The sequence below is a fragment of the Taudactylus pleione genome, unplaced genomic scaffold (genome assembly GCF_031769625.1).
Source record: "Taudactylus pleione unplaced genomic scaffold, aTauple2 ptg000773l, whole genome shotgun sequence".
Lineage (NCBI taxonomy): Eukaryota > Metazoa > Chordata > Amphibia > Anura > Myobatrachidae > Taudactylus > Taudactylus pleione.
Window position 1 is genome coordinate 252,501 of NW_028285175.1, and position 9,230 is coordinate 261,730.

Consider the following 9,230-nt stretch of genomic DNA (forward strand, 5'->3'; position numbering starts at 1 on the left):
TAAATGTAAAATGTAATAGAAAAGAATGTTATGGCAGTATAAAATTACCTACAGCTCCTGGTATTCCCAGGTGGTCTCCCATCCAAGTACTAACCAGGCCCAACACTGCATAGCTTCCAAGATCAGATGAGATTGGGCATGTCCAGTGCGGTTTGGCTGTAGGTGCTCAAAAACATTAACTTTAGACCTCTTTTACTTCTTTACTCAAGTAAATTCATTGATAAGTTGAAAAAATTAAATGTAAAATTTAATAGAAAAGAATGTTATGGCAGTATAAAATTACCTACAGAACCTGGGATTCCTAGGTAGTCTCCCATCCAAGTACAAACCAGTGCCAACACTGCATAGCTTCCAAGATCAGATGAGATTGGGCATGTCTAGTGTGGTTTGGCTGTAGGTGCTCAAAAACATTAACTTTAGACCTGTATTACTTCTTAACTCAAGTAAATTCATTGATAAGTTGAAAAAATTAAATGTAAAATGTAATAGAAAAGAATGTTATGGCAGTATAAAATTACCTACTGCACCTGGTTTTCCCAGGTGGTCTCCCATCCAAGTACTGACCAGGCCCAACACTGCACAGCTTCCAAGATAAGACGAGATTCGGAATGTCCAGTGTGGATTGGCTGTAGGTGGTCAAAAACATTAACTTTAGACCTCTATTACTTCTTTACTCAAGTAAATTCATTGATAAGTTGAAAAAATTAAATGTAAAATGTAATAGAAAAGAATGTTATGGCAGTATAAAATTACCTACTGCCCCTGGTTTTCCCAGGTGGTCACCCATCCAAGTTCTGACCATTCCCAACACTGCATAGCTTCCAAGATCAAACGACATTGGCCATGTCCAGTGTGGTTTGGCTATAGGTGCTGAAAAATATTAACATTAGACCTCTTTTAATTCTTAACTCAAGGAAATTCATTGCTAAGTTGAAAAAATGAAATGTAAAATGTTATAGAAAAGAATGTTATGGCTATATAAAATTACCTACAGCACCTGGTATTCCCAGGTGGTCTCCCATCCAAGTACTAACCAGGCCCAACACTGCATAGCTTCCAAAATCAGACGAGATTGGGCATGTCCAGTGTGGTTTGGCTGTAGGTGCTAAAAGTCTTAACTTTAGACATCTTTTACTTCTTAACTCAAGTAAATTCATTGATAAGTTGAAAAAATTATATGTAAAATGTAATAGAAAAGAATGTTATGGCAGTATAAAATTACCTACAGCACCTGGTATTCCCAGGTGGTCTCCCATCCAAGTACTAACCAGGCCCAACACTGCATAGTTTCCAAGATCAGACGAGATTGGGCATGTCCAGTGTGGTTTGGCTGTAGGTGCTCAAAAACATTAACTTTAGACCTCAATTACTTCTTAACTCAAGTAAATTCATTGATAAGTTGAAAAAATTAAATTTGAAATGTAATAGAAAAGAATGTTAAGGCAGTATAAAATACCTACAGCACGTGGGATTCCTAGGTGGTCTCCTATCCAAGTACTAAACAGGTCCAACACTGCATAGCTTCCAAGATCAGACGAGATTGGGCATGTCCAGTGTGGTTTGGCTGTAGGTGCTCAAAAACATTAACTTTAGACCTCTATTACTTCTTAACTCAAGTAAATTCATTGATAAGTTGAAAAAATTAAATGTAAAATGTAATAGAAAAGAATGTTATGGCAGTATAAAATTACCTACTGCAGCTGGTTTTCCCAGGTGGTCTCCCATCCAAGTACTGACCATGCCCAACACTGCATAGCTACCAAGATAAGACGAGATGGGGCATGTCCAGTGTGGATTGGCTGTAGGTGCTCAAAAGTATTAACTTTAGACCTCTTTTACTTCTTAACTCAAGTAAATTCAATGATAAGTTGAAAAATTAAATATAAAATGTAATAGAAAAGAATGTTATGGCAGTATAAAATTACCTACCACTCCTGGTATTCCCAGGAGGTCTCCCATCCAAGTACTAACCAGGCCCAACACTGCATAGCTTCCAAGGTCAGACGAGATTGGGCATGTCCAGTGTGGTTTGGCTGTAGGTGCTCAAAAACATTAACTTTAGACCTCTATTACTTCTTAACTCAAGTAAATTCATTGATAAGTTGAAAAAATTAAATTTAAAATGTAATAGAAAAGAATGTTATGGCAGTATAAAATTACCTACAGGACCTGGGATTCCTAGGTGGTCTCCTATCCAAGTACTAAACAGGACCAACACTGCATAGCTTCCAAGTTCAGATGAGATTGGGCATGTCCAGTGTGGTTTGGCTGTAGGTGCTCAAAAACATTAACTTTAGACCTCTTTTACTTCTTAACTCAAGTAAATTCAATGATAAGTTGAAAAATGAAATGTAAAATGTAATAGAAAAGAATGTTATGGGAGTATAAAATTACCTACAGCACCTGGTATTCCCAGGTGGTCTCCCATCCAAGTACTAACCAGGCCCAACACTGCATAGCTTCCAAGATCAGACGAGATTGGGCATGTCCAGTGTGGTTTGGCTGTAGGTTCCCAAAAGCATTAAATTTATACCGCTATTACTTCTTAACTCAAGTAAATTCAATGATAAGTTGAAAAAATTAAATGTAAAATGTAATAGAAAAGAAAGTTATGGCAGTATAAAATTACCTACAGCACCTGGTATTACCAGGAGATCTCCCATCCAAGTACTAACCAGGCCCAACACTGCATAGCTTCCAAGATCAGACGAGATTGGGCATGTTCAGTGTGGTTTGGCTGTAGGTGCTCAAAAACATTAACTTTAGACCTCTTTTACTTCTTAACTCAAGTAAATTCAATGATAAGTTGTAAAATTAAATGTAAAATATAATAGAAAAGAATGTTATGGCAGTATAAAATTACCTACAGCTCCTGGTATTCCCAGGTGGTCTCCCATCCAAGTACTAACCAGGCCCAACACTGCATAACTTCCAAGATCAGACAAGATTGGGCATGTCCAGTGTGGTTTGGCTGTAGGTGCTCAAAAACATTAACTTTAGACCTATTTTACTTCTTAACTCAAGTAAATTCAATGATAAGTTGAAAAAATTAAATGTAAAATGTTCTAGAAAAGAATGTTATGGCAGTATAAAATTACCTACAGCACCTGGTATTCCCAGGTGGTCTCCCATCCAAGTACAAACCAGGCCAAACACTGCATAGCTTCCAAGATCAGACGAGATTGGGCATGTCCAGTGTGGTTTGACTGTAGGTGCTCAAAAACATTAACTTTAGACATCTTTTACTTCTTAACTCAAGTAAATTCATTGATAAGTTGAAAAAATTAAATGTAAAATTTAATAGAAAAGAATGTTATGGCAGTATAAAATTACCTACAGCACCTGATATTCCCAGGTGGTCTCCCATTCAAGTACTAACCAGGCCCAACACTGCATAACTTCCAAGATCAGACGAGATTGGGCATGTCCAGTGTGGTTTGGCAATAGGCGCTCAAAAACATTAAATTTAGACCTCTTTTACTTCTTAACTCAAGTAAATTAATTGATAAGTTGAAAAAATGTAATGTAAAATGTAATAGAAAAGAATGTTATGGCTATATAAAATTACCTACAGCACCAGGGATTCCTAGGTGGTCTCCCATCCAAGTACTATCCAGGCCCAACACTGCATAGCTTCCAATATCAGACGAGATTGGGCATGTCAAGTGTGGTTTGGCTGTAGGTGCTCAAAGACATTAACTTTAGACCTCTTTTACTTCTTTACTCAAGTAAATTCATTGATAAGTTGAAAAAATTACATGTAAAATGTAATAGAAAAGAATGTTATGGCAGTATAAAATTACCTACAGCACCTGGTATTCCCAGGTGGTCTCCCATCCAAGTACTGACCATGCCCAACACTGCATAGCTTCCAATATCAAACGACATTGGCCATGTCCAGTGTGGTTTGGCTATAGGTGCTGAAAAATATTAACTTTAGACGTCTTTTACTTCTTAACTCAAGTAAATTCATTGCTAAGTTGAAAAAATGTAATGTAAAATGTAATAGAAAAGAATGTTATGGCTATATAAAATTACCTACAGCACCAGGTATTCCCAGGTGGTCTCCCAGCCAAGTACTAACCAGGCCCAACACTGCATAGCTTCCAAGATCAGACGAGATTGGGCATGTCCAGTGTGGTTTGGCTATAGGTGCTAAAAGCCTTAACTTTAGACATCTTTTACTTCTTAACTCAAGTAAATTCATTGATAAGTTGAAAAAATTAAATGTAAAATGTAATAGAAAAGACTGTTATGGCAGTATAAAATTACCTACAGCACCTGGGATTCCTAGGTGGTCTCCCATCCAAGTACTAACCAGGCCCAACATTGCATAGCTTCCAAGATCAGACGAGATTGGGCATGTCCAGTGTGGTTTGGCTGTAGGTGCTCAAAAACATTAACTTTAGACCTCTTTTACTTCTTAACTCAAGTAAATTCATTGAAAAGTTGAAAAATTAAATGTAAAATGTAATAGAAAAGAATGTTATGGCTGCATAAAATTACCTACAGCACCTGGTATTCCCAGGTGGTCTCCCATCCAAGTACTAACCAGGCCCAACACTGCATAGCTTCCAAGATCAGACGAGATTGGGCATGTCCAGTGTGGTTTGGCTGTAGGTGCTCAAAAACATTAACTTTAGACCTCTATTACTTCTTAACTCAAGTAAATTCATTGATAAGTTGAAAAAATTAAATTTAAAATGTAATAGAAAAGAATGTTTAGGCACTATAAAATTACCTACAGCACCTGGTAATCCCAGGTGGTCTCCCATCCAAGTACTAACCAGGCCCAACACTGCATAGCTTCCAAGTTCAGACGAGATTGGGCATGTCCAGTGTGGTTTGGCTGTTGGTGCTCAAAAACATTAACTTTAGACCTCTTTTACATCTTAACTCAAGTAAATTCAATGATAAGTTGAAAAATGAAATGTAAAATGTAATAGAAAAGAATGTTATGGCAGTATAAAATTACCTACAGCACCTGGTAATCCCAGGTGGTCTCCCATCCAAGTACTAACCAGGCCCAACACTGCATAGCTTCCAAGATCAGACGAGATTGGGCATGTCCACTGTGGTTTGGATGTTGGTGCTCAAAAGTGTTAAATTTAGACCGCTTTTACTTCTTAACACAAGTAAATTCAATGATAAGTTGAAAAATTAAATGTAAAATGTAATTGAAAAGAATGTTATGGCAGTATAAAATTACCTACAGCTCCTGGTATTCCCAGGTGGTCTCCCATCCAAGTACTAACCAGGCCCAACACTGCATAGCTTCCAAGATCAGACGAGATTGGGCATGTCCAGTGTGGTTTGGCTGTAGGTGCTCAAAAACATTAACTTTAGACCTCAATTACTTCTTAACTCAAGTAAATTCATTGATAAGTTGAAAAAATTAAATTTAAAATGTAATAGAAAAGAATGTTATGGCAGTATAAAATTACCTACAGCACCTGGGATTCCTAGGTGGTCTCCTATCCAAGTACTAAACAGGTCCAACACTGCATAGCTTCCAAGATCAGACGAGATTGGGCATGTCCAGTGTGGTTTGGCTGTAGGTGCTCAAAAACATTAACTTTAGACCTCTATTACTTCTTAACTCAAGTAAATTCATTGATAAGTTGAAAAAATTAAATGTAAAATGTAATAGAAAAGAATGTTATGGCAGTATAAAATTACGTACTGCAGCTGGTTTTCCCAGGTGGTCTCCCATCCAAGTACTGACCATGCCCAACACTGCATAGCTACCAAGATAAGACGAGATGGGGCATGTCCAGTGTGGATTGGCTGTAGGTGCTCAAAAGTATTAACTTTAGACCTCTTTTACTTCTTAACTCAAGTTTATTCAATGATAAGTTGAAAAATTAAATGTAAAATGTAATAGAAAAGAATGTTATGGCAGTATAAAATTACCTACAGGACCTGGGATTCCTAGGTGGTCTCCTATCCAAGTACTAAACAGGTCCAACACTGCATAGCTTCCAAGTTCAGACGAGATTGGGCATGTCCAGTGTGGTTTGGCTGTAGGTGCTCAAAAACATTAACTTTAGACCTCTTTTACTTCTAAACTCAAGTAAATTCAATGATAAGTTGAAAAATGAAATGTAAAATGTAATAGAAAAGAATGTTATGGGAGTATAAAATTACCTACAGCACCTGGTATTCCCAGGTGGTCTCCCATCCAAGTACTAACCAGGCCCAACACTGCATAGCTTCCAAGATCAGACGAGATTGGGCATGTCCAGTGTGGTTTGGCTGTAGGTGCCCAAAAGCATTAAATTTATACCGCTATTACTTCTTAACTCAAGTAAATTCAATGATAAGTTGAAAAAATTAAATGTAAAATGTAATAGAAAAGAAAGTTATGGCAGTATAAAATTACCTACAGCACCTGGTATTACCAGGAGGTCTCCCATCCAAGTACAAACCAGGCCAAACACTGCATAGCTTCCAAGATCAGACGAGATTGGGCATGCCCAGTGTGGTTTGACTGTAGGTGCTCAAAAACATTAACTTTAGACATCTTTTACTTCTTAACTCAAGTAAATTCATTGATAAGTTGAAAAAATTAAATGTAAAATTTAATAGAAAAGAATGTTATGGCAGTTTAACATTACCTACAGCACCTGATATTCCCAGGTGGTCTCCCATTCAAGTACTAACCAGGCCCAACACTGCATAACTTCCAAGATCAGATGAGATTGGGCATGTCCAGTGTGGTTTGGCTATAGGCGCTCAAAAACATTAAATTTAGACCTCTTTTACTTCTTAACTCAAGTAAATTAATTGATAAGTTGAAAAAATGTAATGTAAAATGTAATAGAAAAGAATGTTATGGCTATATAAAATTACCTACAGCACCAGGGATTCCTAGGTGGTCTCCCATCCAAGTACTATCCAGGCCCAACACTACATAGCTTCCAATATCAGACGAGATTGGGCATGTCAAGTGTGGTTTGGCTGTAGGTGCTCAAAGACATTAACTTTAGACCTCTTTTACTTCTTTACTCAAGTAAATTCATTGATAAGTTGAAAAAATTAAATGTAAAATGTAATAGACTGTTATGGCAGTATAAAATTACCTACAGCACCTGGGATTCCTAGGTGGTCTCCCATCCAAGTACTAACCAGGCCCAACACTGCATAGCTTCCAAGATCAGACAAGATTGGGCATGTCCACTGCGGTTTGGCTGTAGGTGCTCAAAAATATTAACTTTAGACCTCTTTTACTTCTTTACTCAAGTAAATTCATTGATAAGTTGAAAAAATTAAATGTAAAATGTAATAGAAAAGAATGTTATGGCAGTATAAAATTACCTACAGAACCTGGGATTCCTAGGTAGTCTCCCATCCAAGTACAAACCAGTCCCAACACTGCATAGCTTCCAAGATCAGACGAGATTGGGCATGTCCAGTGTGGTTTGGCTGTAGGTGCTCAAAAACATTAACTTTAGACCTCTATTACTTCTTAACTCAAGTAAATTCATTGATAAGTTGAAAAAATTAAATGTAAAATGTAATAGAAAAGAATGTTATGGCAGTACAAAATTACCTACTGCAGCTGGTTTTCCCAGGTGGTCTCCCATCCAAGTACTGACCATGCCCAACACTGCATAGCTACCAAGATAAGACGAGATGGGGCAAGTCCAGTGTGGATTGGCTGTAGGTGCTCAAAACCATTAACTTTAGACCTCTTTTACTTCTTAACTCAAGTAAATTCAATGATAAGTTGAAAAAATTAAATTTAAAATGTAATAGAAAAGAAGTTATGGCAGTATAAAATTACCTACAGCACCTGGGATTCCTAGGTGGTCTCCTATCCAAGTACTAAACATGTCCAACACTGCATAGCTTCCAAGATCAGACGAGATTGGGCATGTCCAGTGTGGTTTGGCTGTAGGTGCTCAAAAACATTAACTTTAGACCTCTATTACTTCTTAACTCAAGTAAATTCATTGATAAGTTGAAAAAATTAAATGTAAAATGTAATAGAAAAGAATGTTATGGCAGTACAAAATTACCTACTGCAGCTGGTTTTCCCAGGTGGTCTCCCATCCAAGTACTGCCCATGCCCAACACTGCATAGCTACCAAGATAAGACGAGATGGGGCAAGTCCAGTGTGGATTGGCTGTAGGTGCTCAAAACCATTAACTTTAGACCTCTTTTACTTCTTAACTCAAGTAAATTCAATGATAAGTTGAAAAAATTAAATTTAAAATGTAATAGAAAAGAAGTTATGGCAGTATAAAATTACCTACAGCACCTGGGATTCCTAGGTGGTCTCCTATCCAAGTACTAAACATGTCCAACACTGCATAGCTTCCAAGATCAGACGAGATTGGGCATGTCCAGTGTGGTTTGGCTGTAGGTGCTCAAAAACATTAACTTTAGACCTCTTTTACTTCTTAACTCAAGTAAATTCATTAATAAGTTGAAAAAATTAAATGTAAAATGTAATAGAAAAGAAAGTTATGGCTGCATAAAATGACCTACAGCACCTGGTATTCCCAGGTGGTCTCCCATCCAAGTACTAACCAGGCCCAACACTGCATAGCTTCCAAGATCAGACGAGATTGGGCATGTCCAGTGTGGTTTGGCTGTAGGTGCTCAAAAACATTAACTTTAGACCTCTATTACTTCTTAACTCAAGTAAATTCATTGATAAGTTGAAAAAATTAAATTTAAAATGTAATAGAAAAGAATGTTATGGCAGTATAAAATTACCTACAGCACGTGGTAATCCCTGGTGGTCTCCCATTCAAATACTAACCACACCCAACACTGCATAGCTTCCAAGTTCAGACGAGATTGGGCATGTCCAGTGTGGTTTGGCTGTAGGTGCTCAAAAACATTAACTTTAGACCTCTTTTACTTCTTAACTCAAGTAAATTCAATGATAAGTTGAAAAATGAAATGTAAAATGTAATAGAAAAGAATGTTATGGCAGTATAAAATTACCTACAGCACCTGGTATTCCCAGGTGGTCTCCCATCCAAGTACTAACCAGGCCCAACACTGCATAGCTTCCAAGATCAGACGAGATTGGGCATGTCCAGTGTGGTTTGGCTGTAGGTGCTCAAAACCATTAACTTTAGACCTCTTTTACTTCTTAACTCAAGTAAATTCATTGATAAGTTGAAAAAATTAAATGTAAAATGTAATAGAAAAGAATGTTATGGCAGTATAAAATTACCTACAGCACCTGGTATTCCCAGGTGGTCTCCCATCC

At 37.3% G+C, this 9,230-nt stretch overlaps 7 non-coding genes and 25 pseudogenes across 7 annotated transcripts; all 32 read right to left on the bottom strand.

Annotated features, from left to right (window-relative positions):
- Nucleotides 1-45: 45 nt before the first annotated feature.
- Nucleotides 46-164, bottom strand: LOC148476798 (5S ribosomal RNA). The gene has a single exon (XR_015872682.1). It is a non-coding gene; the product is annotated as a 5S ribosomal RNA (ribosomal RNA).
- Nucleotides 165-985: 821 nt separating this feature from the next.
- On the bottom strand, nucleotides 986-1,104 carry LOC148476799 (5S ribosomal RNA; annotated as a pseudogene).
- A 115-nt stretch (nucleotides 1,105-1,219) lies between these two features.
- LOC148476800 (5S ribosomal RNA) lies at nucleotides 1,220-1,338 on the bottom strand. The gene has a single exon (XR_015872725.1). It is a non-coding gene; the product is annotated as a 5S ribosomal RNA (ribosomal RNA).
- Nucleotides 1,339-1,453: 115 nt separating this feature from the next.
- LOC148476801 (5S ribosomal RNA) lies at nucleotides 1,454-1,572 on the bottom strand (annotated as a pseudogene).
- A 350-nt stretch (nucleotides 1,573-1,922) lies between these two features.
- On the bottom strand, nucleotides 1,923-2,041 carry LOC148476802 (5S ribosomal RNA; annotated as a pseudogene).
- A 116-nt stretch (nucleotides 2,042-2,157) lies between these two features.
- Nucleotides 2,158-2,276, bottom strand: LOC148476803 (5S ribosomal RNA; annotated as a pseudogene).
- A 115-nt stretch (nucleotides 2,277-2,391) lies between these two features.
- On the bottom strand, nucleotides 2,392-2,510 carry LOC148476804 (5S ribosomal RNA). Its single transcript, XR_015872622.1, has one exon. It is a non-coding gene; the product is annotated as a 5S ribosomal RNA (ribosomal RNA).
- A 116-nt stretch (nucleotides 2,511-2,626) lies between these two features.
- Nucleotides 2,627-2,745, bottom strand: LOC148476805 (5S ribosomal RNA; annotated as a pseudogene).
- A 115-nt stretch (nucleotides 2,746-2,860) lies between these two features.
- Nucleotides 2,861-2,979, bottom strand: LOC148476806 (5S ribosomal RNA; annotated as a pseudogene).
- A 116-nt stretch (nucleotides 2,980-3,095) lies between these two features.
- On the bottom strand, nucleotides 3,096-3,214 carry LOC148476807 (5S ribosomal RNA; annotated as a pseudogene).
- Nucleotides 3,215-3,330: 116 nt separating this feature from the next.
- On the bottom strand, nucleotides 3,331-3,449 carry LOC148476808 (5S ribosomal RNA; annotated as a pseudogene).
- Nucleotides 3,450-3,565: 116 nt separating this feature from the next.
- LOC148476809 (5S ribosomal RNA) lies at nucleotides 3,566-3,684 on the bottom strand (annotated as a pseudogene).
- Nucleotides 3,685-3,800: 116 nt separating this feature from the next.
- Nucleotides 3,801-3,919, bottom strand: LOC148476810 (5S ribosomal RNA; annotated as a pseudogene).
- A 116-nt stretch (nucleotides 3,920-4,035) lies between these two features.
- Nucleotides 4,036-4,154, bottom strand: LOC148476811 (5S ribosomal RNA; annotated as a pseudogene).
- Nucleotides 4,155-4,269: 115 nt separating this feature from the next.
- On the bottom strand, nucleotides 4,270-4,388 carry LOC148476812 (5S ribosomal RNA; annotated as a pseudogene).
- Nucleotides 4,389-4,503: 115 nt separating this feature from the next.
- Nucleotides 4,504-4,622, bottom strand: LOC148476813 (5S ribosomal RNA). The gene has a single exon (XR_015872623.1). It is a non-coding gene; the product is annotated as a 5S ribosomal RNA (ribosomal RNA).
- Nucleotides 4,623-4,738: 116 nt separating this feature from the next.
- LOC148476814 (5S ribosomal RNA) lies at nucleotides 4,739-4,857 on the bottom strand (annotated as a pseudogene).
- A 115-nt stretch (nucleotides 4,858-4,972) lies between these two features.
- LOC148476815 (5S ribosomal RNA) lies at nucleotides 4,973-5,091 on the bottom strand (annotated as a pseudogene).
- Nucleotides 5,092-5,206: 115 nt separating this feature from the next.
- LOC148476816 (5S ribosomal RNA) lies at nucleotides 5,207-5,325 on the bottom strand (annotated as a pseudogene).
- Nucleotides 5,326-5,441: 116 nt separating this feature from the next.
- On the bottom strand, nucleotides 5,442-5,560 carry LOC148476817 (5S ribosomal RNA; annotated as a pseudogene).
- Nucleotides 5,561-5,910: 350 nt separating this feature from the next.
- On the bottom strand, nucleotides 5,911-6,029 carry LOC148476818 (5S ribosomal RNA; annotated as a pseudogene).
- A 115-nt stretch (nucleotides 6,030-6,144) lies between these two features.
- Nucleotides 6,145-6,263, bottom strand: LOC148476819 (5S ribosomal RNA). Its single transcript, XR_015872624.1, has one exon. It is a non-coding gene; the product is annotated as a 5S ribosomal RNA (ribosomal RNA).
- A 116-nt stretch (nucleotides 6,264-6,379) lies between these two features.
- Nucleotides 6,380-6,498, bottom strand: LOC148476820 (5S ribosomal RNA; annotated as a pseudogene).
- Nucleotides 6,499-6,614: 116 nt separating this feature from the next.
- On the bottom strand, nucleotides 6,615-6,733 carry LOC148476821 (5S ribosomal RNA; annotated as a pseudogene).
- Nucleotides 6,734-6,849: 116 nt separating this feature from the next.
- On the bottom strand, nucleotides 6,850-6,968 carry LOC148476822 (5S ribosomal RNA; annotated as a pseudogene).
- Nucleotides 6,969-7,079: 111 nt separating this feature from the next.
- LOC148476823 (5S ribosomal RNA) lies at nucleotides 7,080-7,198 on the bottom strand (annotated as a pseudogene).
- Nucleotides 7,199-7,314: 116 nt separating this feature from the next.
- On the bottom strand, nucleotides 7,315-7,433 carry LOC148476824 (5S ribosomal RNA; annotated as a pseudogene).
- A 350-nt stretch (nucleotides 7,434-7,783) lies between these two features.
- Nucleotides 7,784-7,902, bottom strand: LOC148476825 (5S ribosomal RNA; annotated as a pseudogene).
- A 350-nt stretch (nucleotides 7,903-8,252) lies between these two features.
- On the bottom strand, nucleotides 8,253-8,371 carry LOC148476826 (5S ribosomal RNA; annotated as a pseudogene).
- Nucleotides 8,372-8,487: 116 nt separating this feature from the next.
- On the bottom strand, nucleotides 8,488-8,606 carry LOC148476827 (5S ribosomal RNA). Its single transcript, XR_015872715.1, has one exon. It is a non-coding gene; the product is annotated as a 5S ribosomal RNA (ribosomal RNA).
- Nucleotides 8,607-8,722: 116 nt separating this feature from the next.
- Nucleotides 8,723-8,841, bottom strand: LOC148476828 (5S ribosomal RNA; annotated as a pseudogene).
- A 115-nt stretch (nucleotides 8,842-8,956) lies between these two features.
- LOC148476829 (5S ribosomal RNA) lies at nucleotides 8,957-9,075 on the bottom strand. Its single transcript, XR_015872625.1, has one exon. It is a non-coding gene; the product is annotated as a 5S ribosomal RNA (ribosomal RNA).
- Between the last annotated feature and the right edge of the window lie 155 nt (nucleotides 9,076-9,230).